Here is a 9,446-nt window from a genome sequence, read left to right on the forward strand (position 1 = left end):
GGGGACATCTCTGTTCAAAGTAAAAGGCACATGTAAATGTAAATGATTTCAGCAGTGTAGGGAGGGTAGGATGCTGATCTCTTTTCAAAGTCCATAGATACAAACTTAAATTAAAATGAAGCAGCTCATGGGAGACCTGGTAAGTTTAAACTATGCTTTCTGTCCACCTTGTCTTGGATCTGAAGACACCACTTCCACATCTACTTCTGGCACAGATCAGGTAGCAACAATCTTTCCCTACCTTTTTGCTTTTAATGAAGCAACATCGACACACAAAGCCACAGTGGTTGTGTAGTGGAAAAACTTTTGTCTGTTTTCCAAATAGTCATTCGCTCAAAACAGATGAAAATGCAGAACAGTTCTTTATTTGTACACAGGATGCACAAATGGAGTGAGCAATCAATAAAACAATTCATCTGCCTTTATTCTTTTCTGTTACATTACCTCATCTAATACATCACATCATCTGACTCTTAATAATGTATGTTTAACTAGATGAAATACCCAGCGTTGCCCGGGAGGAAAATAAAGTGTTTTTTTTAATTGTTTGAGAAAAAACATAATTGAAAAAAATGCAACTTTAAAAATAAAACTAAATTAACAAACAATAAAGACTCACTAAAGTGCTTGTTTTGTGGTCTTGTATGTATGTTATCATCCAGTTGACACTCCAATTTAATTTGAAAAGCAACAGGGCGCAGTGCTGCTCAAAATAAAGAATGCTGGCAGTCGCCTGGTATATACTAACTGTGTAAGCCCATGCTGTTAAAAGCACAGGATCCAAGAAAGTATTTAAATCGTCAGAACTACTCTGGGCATCTTTCTGCTAGTCGGATTCATGTTGCTGAAGTGCTTTAGCATTAGCAGCTAAGCGACTGACTTTCTAAGGAGGTTTCCTTTTGCCGGTGTACTGGCCTTGCTTGTGTATCCTCGGAGCTGGAGCCCTCACCCCAACTCTACGTCTCACTTCCGGGCCGGACAGACACACACACACACACACACACACACACACACACACACGCATACTTCCATGCGTAGAACTCTATTTAATTTCAAAAGCAACAGGGGAGCAGTGGCGCATAAAGAATGTTGGGAGTCGCTGCCAGTTTGCCCTCTGGTGGTCGTTACAAGTGTCAACTGGATGATAACATGCATACAAGACCGCAAGATTAGCTCCCACCCTACCCAGAAGGGGGTGGGTTATGGCTGATTTCACCCTCCAGTATTTTTAGTAGACCAGTTAGGAACATGTGTACCAAGTTTCATGAAAATCGCTCCAGCCGTTCAGACGTGATGCTAGAACATACATACACACATTGACTTTTATATATATACAGTAGATATGCAGAGCTTCATCTAATCATTGAGTGCCACCAGTCTTACTGTATCTGACTCCTTTTGACTCTCCCATTAATCTCAATAGTGCCTTGTAAATAGGGGTGATCTGCAGACTCTTCTATTGATTTTATCACCACTTCAGAGGAGGGGTATTTGGGCTTTCCCAATGGTTTATTTCTTCTTTCTATTTGGGCTTTCCCAATGGTTTATTTCTTCTTTCTAGAAGGGTGTATGTTACTCACCTACTTCATTTTACCCTTAGCAACTATCTTGATGGCTCCTCTAAGATGAGGCAAAAGCCTCACGTGCCTAGGCTTGAAACAACATGTAGTTAATTCTTTAGTTACATTTTTATCCTTATGTTTAATAATTCATTATTATAACTTCATATAAGTATATACTTGTATTAAACTGTAAAATTTTATCATGTATTGATTTAAAACAATGCTTAAAATTCTATAGTTGGCACCCTCCAACTTCGCATTCTTCTTGAACTTTGAGAAACTTTGTCTTTTCATTTCATACCTGACTATAGATGTCAAACATAATTATATCTGTTTTTTCCTGTTCAGGATACTACCTCTTCTTTAGTTTTCTGTCCAAGCTATTTGTTAGTGCTGCTGCCAGTTGCTTCTGCTGCATCTTTTGTTTGCATAAAGCCCTTGTAATCGCTGCATGGAGCATGTATATTGGCATAAAATTAATAAATATCAACAAATAAAAAAAACTGAGACAAATAAAAAAATGTGTTGACTAATTTTCTTTTTCTATAACATCACCAGATTTAGTATTTAGTCATTCTGTTTTAGGAGAGGATTTTACCCCTAAATACTGATATACTGAAATTCCCTTTCTTAGTTGGATACCTATTGGCCTAGATGAACAATCCTGCCAAATTTCAGCTTTATAACCAAACTAGAAATAGCATTTAGTTGATGAGTGGGTGACTCGAGTCAACTTTGCATTAAATACATATAGATATGAAATTCATAGCTGTTTCTATCAACTAACTGGAGTTCCTTTTACTGAAGCTTTAGTAGCCACTCTTATATAAAGCCTGGAAAATGAAGACTGAAAGGAGAATAATTATAATTTTTGAGGTTTTGTGGAAAAAAGAAACTTTATTTGAAATGAAATAAAAGTTTTGTACGAAAAAGGTGTAAAGTAAGTAACTTTCTTTAAACATTTCATTCTATGCTTGCTATGAATTAGCAAACAATTAGCTTGGGTAGAATAACTGGTGATCAAGAACCGGAGGTATCCAAAAAGTTAAAAAACATTTCGCAAAATTGGGTAAACAAAAGGTGATTCCAAAGAACAACAAATGCAACAAAAACTCAAGATAAAGATATGTATTAAGTAACCAATTTCCAGATTTTTCATAATCTGATTAGACGATACATTGAATTGGAATAGTTTTAAGTTTGCTTTCTTTTAAAATTTCCTACAAATATCAATTGAAGATGCACCATTGATAAAAAAAATAAATAAATCATAGAGAAAGAAAGAACACTCCAAAATACAGAAAGTTCGGCCACTATACAACACAAGAAAAACCAGTAAACATTCATAATAAACTAGTATGAAAAAAGAATGTAACAAAAGAATTGATAGATATGAAGGACTTCAAAGAATCATACCCCTAACCCGCTATGAAAAGAAATGTAACCAAGGCCAAAATGCAAACATCTGGCACCCTGGGTGCTGCATAATGTGTATAAAAGAATGCTAGATCTTGGCAAACACATAAGTCTATCTGACTTGACAGAATAAAACACAGTAAAATAAGAGCCAAGGACAAGTGAAACAACTTGTAGCTGCTCAAAACTAAATTAATCTTGAAGCAGCTGAAAGGTTATAGGTTTTCCAAATGAAATTGTGTTACAAAAAATGACCAGAAAGTTGATGAATAATGGAATTACTTATTGAAAAATGCCTATGTGCACCATTAATTCAGAGAAGCAGAACATTTCAAGACTTTCCCACAAGATTCAAAAGAACAGTTGATACATTACACAAAACTATTAGAACAAAATGAATTACTACAGTGTACGTACCTGACGAAGATTCAAAAAGTTACTGCCATCAAAAAGATTTTAAGGAGATGTGGATACCCAAAATTGAGACAAGACAAAAGCCCAGCATCAGTCAAGGAATAAACAGTTCACAAATATTGTAAAATATAATTTAAACTGAACTGTCACTATTGAAGGGCATTTCCTTGCATTAATGAAAAGAAGACTTGAAAATAAAAAAAAATTCAATGTATTAAGCTAGGTATGAAGGAATGAGGGTGTTAAAAGAGCAGCAGAAGGAAACAATAAAAAGTAATGTGTCATGGAAGAAGTCCAGGGATGTGCATAATGCTGAAAGCCAGGAATGTAAAAAGAGCAGCTTAGAAAAAGTAAGAGATGACAGAGGTTAAGTAAGAGAGTAGGGCTCACAATATCTAGTCAGAGGAACTTGCTGATTAAATAACAATGCATTATGCCTTTTTATGTCTGCTCTCCATACATATACTCAGTCATCACTACCCTTCCTCAACAGACATGGCTGCATACTTTTTTCATCAGCAGTATGTTTTTGTGTGTTTTTGGGACAAGTTTGGAATATTTATAAATAATTAAACTTCCCAATCCTTGTTCATTTTTCCAACACTCAATAGAATAATTAGGAACATGGTTCAAAAGAGCAACACATTTTGCATAATGAGGAGAACTTCATAGATTGATTTCACATTAATCATCTCTCCCTCTCAAATTTCCATCACTGGTATATGAACCAGCCTTTATTTCTTATTAAACTGGGAGCACGCCACTCTCCCAGGTATACACATATGAGAACAACTAATTTGTTTCAAATAATGTGTAAAAAGCATGCATAGAAAATTATGTAAAAATCTGAATAACAGTAAACTTTTAAAAATTGATAAGTAAGTAAATCACTTAGTTTTTGAAGATAGCACATACTGTTATTATTTGTATAACTTCTTTCTAGAAAACACCTATTCTAAGTGTAAGAGTTTATTTTATTGTTTTATTTTTTAAATATGTTCATGTAATAATGAAATCTTATTAATTAATAGCAGTTAATTAATTAAATGCCATTAATTCAATATATTATCATTATTTACACATCGTATGGCTTTAAACAACAGATGAAATTTTTCTTATTCTGTGAAACTATTGCAAAAATTACATTTATTTTGTTGGATTTAAATGATTTTTAAACAAATCTGCATATGATCCACCTTTTTTTTTACAAACACTTTAAAAAAACATTTTCACATCTGGTGCTTGGAGAATTAATCTGCACATATAAACACAATGCTTGATATAACAGAAGGGGATAACTGCTACTGTATTAGGACAGCTGTTTCAAATGCATTATTTATGAATGGGGCAAATATCATGGGGAAAAATGAAATCTCCTGAAAAAGCATCAGTCTTAGATTATATATGGGTGTGCAGTATCTATATATATTTGTTATCGCTTCCATTCCTAAAACATCTAATCGAGCAGTGGCTATTGTTAGAGAATCTGCTTAAAATAAAAAAAACTGTAGAAAAACTCAAATATTTTTATTGGTTGCTGGTTTCTGATGCTAAAAGCAATACAGAAAAAATTGTTTATTATATCCAAGTAAAGAGTAATATACACATAAATATCTAAAGAATGCTTGATCCTGGAGAACATATAAAGCAATCTAATTTGAGTAAAAAAGAGAAATAAGCAGCAAGACTAAATTGGGCAACCAATAACAGATTAACACTCAATTAGTTTTGTAGCATTGGTAAATTTCTAGTTTTCCCAATTAAAATAGCAAAAAGAAAAAAAAAGTGTTTTGTTTGATTTTATTAGAATCAAACAACAATCCATACAAGCAAGTCAAGTTTAACAAAACTAGGTTCGAAACGAAGCAACCCCCACCCATGAGAAAGAAAGCCAGGCCAGCAGAGCAAAACTTTAACAATAGTAAAAATATGTAAATAAATAAATGAATAAAAATAAATAGAATAAAAAAGAGAGGAGAGAATCCACTTCCTCAATTTAAATGCTTATTCTAAAATGTTATTGATTAGATCCTGCCAATTTTTGAAAAAGTTTACCACAGATCATCTGAGTATTTAATTTTTTCCTATTTCAGGTAGTATTTAACATCAGTTACCCAATGACTGAAGAGAGGTGTTAGGATTATTCCAGTTGAACGAGATAAGTCTACATGCCAACAGTGTAGTAAAGGCAATTACAGTTTGTTTGTCCTTGACCACTTTAAGCCCATCCGGAAGTACACCAACACAGCTGATAGTGGATTAGGAGGGATTGCGACACCAAGGTTGTCTGAAAGGCATTTAAAAACTTTGATCCAGAATGATGTTAATTTGGTGCAGGCCCAAAACATATGGCCCAATAAGGCTGGCACTTGATTGCAACATTCACAGGTTGGATTTTGCCCTGGAAACATTTTGGACAATTTTAAATGAGACAGATGCGCTAGATATATAATTTTAAGTTGAATAATCATATGCTTTGTGCATATGGAGCTCGAGTGAATTCTGTGCATTGCTACCTTCCACTCCTTTTTTGAGATGTTGAGTGAGAGATCCTTTTCCCACTGTACTCTGGGAACTTTGAAAGGGAGTGACTTTAAAATGTTTTTATATATTACAGAAATGCTGTCTGAGTCCTCAGGACTGATCAATATTTTTTCCGGCATAGAGGTAGGTGGGAGAGGAGGGAAATTGGACAGGTTTTGTTTAACAAAGTTTCTAATTTGAAGGTAGTGAAAGAAATGTGTTGCTGGAAAGTTTGGAGTGTCATTGTTCATAGGATGCGAAGATGTTGTCTATGTACAGATCTCTAAGTGATTTAATCCTGAATGTTTCCAGACATTAAAGACTGCATATGTTTAAGAGGGTGGAAAAAGGTGGTTCTCGTGCAGAGGTGCCACAGATAAAAGCTTCTCTGTCTTGAAGATAGTTCCTACATTGGTTCCATATTCTGAGTGAGTGAAGCACAATTGGGTTGTTAGTACAGTATATTGGTGATGACTTGTACTTACTGGGGTACAAAGCAAGGAATATAAAGAAGTACTGCAGGATTTTATTTGTATTGCGGACCAAGGCTATGTCTGTTCATTTATTTGTGTCAATGTCCAGATATTTATAGCTTGTATATTCGCTGCCCAGTAATAAAGTTGAAAGTTAGGTAGAGCCAAACCACCTTCTGCCTTAGGTCTTTGTAGGGTCGTCCTTTGGATACGTGGATGTTTTGAATTCCAAATAAATGAGGTTATGATTTAATCTAATTTCTTAAAAAAGGATTTATTGATGTACTAGCAAAATACGCGCTTCGCAAAAGAAACATTTTAATAATAACGTAACATGATTGACAATGTAATTGTGTTGTCATTGTCATGAGTGTTGCTGGCATATATATATATATATATATATATATATATATATATATATATACTGTATATATATATATATATATATATATATATATATATACACACACACACACACATATAAACATATACAGGTATATATATACACATATACATACATATATACATATATATATACACATATACAAATATATACATATATATATATACATATACAGTGGTGTGAAAAACTATTTCCCCTTCCTAATTTCTTATTCTTTTGCATGTTTGTCACACAAAAGTTTCTGATCATCAAACACATTTAACCATTAGTCAAATATAACACAAGTAAACACAAAATGCAGTTTTTAAATGATGGTTTTATTATTTAGGGAGAAAAAAAAATCCATACCTACATGGCCCTGTGTGAAAAAGTAATTGCCACCTTGATAAAAAATAACCTAACTGTGGTGTATCACACCTGAGTTCAATTTCGTAGCCCCCCCAGGCCTGATTACTGCCACACCTGTTTCAATCAAGAAATCACTTAAATAGGAGCTGCCTGACACAGAGAAGTAGACCTAAAGCACCTCAAAAGCTAGACATCATGCCAAGATCCAAAGAAATTCAGGAACAAATGAGAACAGAAGTAATTGAGATCTATCAGTTTGGTAAATGTTATAAAGCCATTTCTAAAGCTTTGGGACTCCAGCGAACCACAGTGAGAGCCATTATCCACAAATGGCAAAACATGGAACAGTGGTGAACCTTCCCAGGAGTGGCTGGCCGACCAAAATTACCCCAAGAGCGCAGAGACAACTCATCGGAGAGGTCACAAAAGACCCCAGGACAATGTCTAAAGAACTGCAGGCCTCACTTGCCTCAATTAAGGTCAGTGTTCACGACTCTACCATAAGAAAGAGACTGGGCAAAAACGGCCTGCATGGCACATTTCTAAGACGCAAACCACTGTTAAGCAAAAGAACATTAGGGCTTGTCTCAATTTTGCTAAGAAACATCTCAATGATTGCCAAGACTTTTGGGAAAATACCTTGTGGACTGATGAGACAAAAGTTGAACTTTTTGGAAGGCAAATGTCCCGTTACATCTGGCGTAAAAGGAACACAGCATTTCAGAAAAAGAACATCATACCAACAGTAAAATATGGTGGTGGTAGTGTGATGGTCTGGGGTTGTTTTGCTGCTTCAGGACCTGGAAGGCTTGCTGTGATAGATCATGAATTCTACTGTCTACCAAAAAATCCTGAAGGAGAATATCCGGCCATCTGTTCGTCAACTCAAGCTGAAGCGATCTTGGGTGCTGCAACAAGACAATGACCCAAAACACACCAGCAAATCCACCTCTGAATGGCTGAAGAAAAACAAAATGAAGACTTTAGAGTGGCCTAGTCAAAGTCCTGACCTGAATCCAATTGAGATGCTATGGCATGACCTTAAAAAGGCGGTTCATGCTAGAAAACCCTCAAATAAAGCTGAATTACAACAATTCTGCAAAGATGAGTGGGCCAAAATTCCTCCAGAGCTGTAAAAGACTCATTGCAAGTTATCAAACGCTTGATTGCAGTTATTGCTGCTAAGGGTGGCCCAACCAGTTATTAGGTTCAGGGGGCAATTACTTTTTCACACAGGGCCATGTAGGTTTGGATGTTTTTCTCCCTAAATAATAAAACCATCATTTAAAAATGCATTTTGTGTTTACTTGTGTTATATTTGACTAATGGTTAAATGTGTTTGATGATCAGAAACATTTTGTGTGACAAACATGCAAAAGAATAAGAAACTTAGGAAGGGGGCAAATAGTTTTTCACACCACTGTATACAGATATATATATATATATATATATATATATATACACATACATATACATATCTACATATATACTGTATATACACATATATATATACAAATCTACATATATATCTACATATATATATTAGGGGTGGGACTCGATTAAAAAAATTAATCTAATTAATTAGAGGCTGTGTAATAATTAATCTTGATTAATCGTATGTAATCACACATGAAAATTTGCCCCAAATCACAAATGTTTTTTTTTTATTTAAAAGGGTTTTAGTGGGCAACAGAATCAAATAATAGACATGGACATGAGTATTGTAAACTCAAGCTCTTTTAATTTCTGAAAAAATGCTTTTAAACTGCATTTCAATTCAAAACAGAAACAAAAATATCATCCCTGGCTAAAATTGGGCAGACTTAAAAATAAAGTGGTATTTTAAGTACTTTAAGTACATTTTCAGAATGGTATTGTCTTTAAATAATAATAACAAAAATTTCAACATAAAGTGCAGTTTTTCTTCTTAAAAAAATAAGGCAGAAACATAAAAGGTAATTTGACCAGCTTCACCTTTAAACTCTGAGTAACCTTAGCCAAAATTATTTTGTACATTAGGCTAAAACAGTGTGATCATTGAACATTTTGTAATTAGATGTAATTAGAATTACTAATGGTCACGGAAATCCAATGATCCCCAGTAAGAGCCACAAAGTCCGCTTTCTGTAATGCATCTAATTTTTCTTGCTTTTCAGTGTGCACAAAACCATGCTTTTATCAAGGCTTCCGTCGGATAGTCTTTTGAAATGAAATTTTCCTCCGATCAGTCGTAGGAATGTGCTTTATTCCGAGTCTAACATTTCTGTAGCTCTGATGTGTGCATCAATGTAATCAATGTACCAGGAA

Source organism: Polypterus senegalus, chromosome 1 (assembly GCF_016835505.1).
Source record: "Polypterus senegalus isolate Bchr_013 chromosome 1, ASM1683550v1, whole genome shotgun sequence".
Classification (NCBI taxonomy): domain Eukaryota; kingdom Metazoa; phylum Chordata; class Cladistia; order Polypteriformes; family Polypteridae; genus Polypterus; species Polypterus senegalus.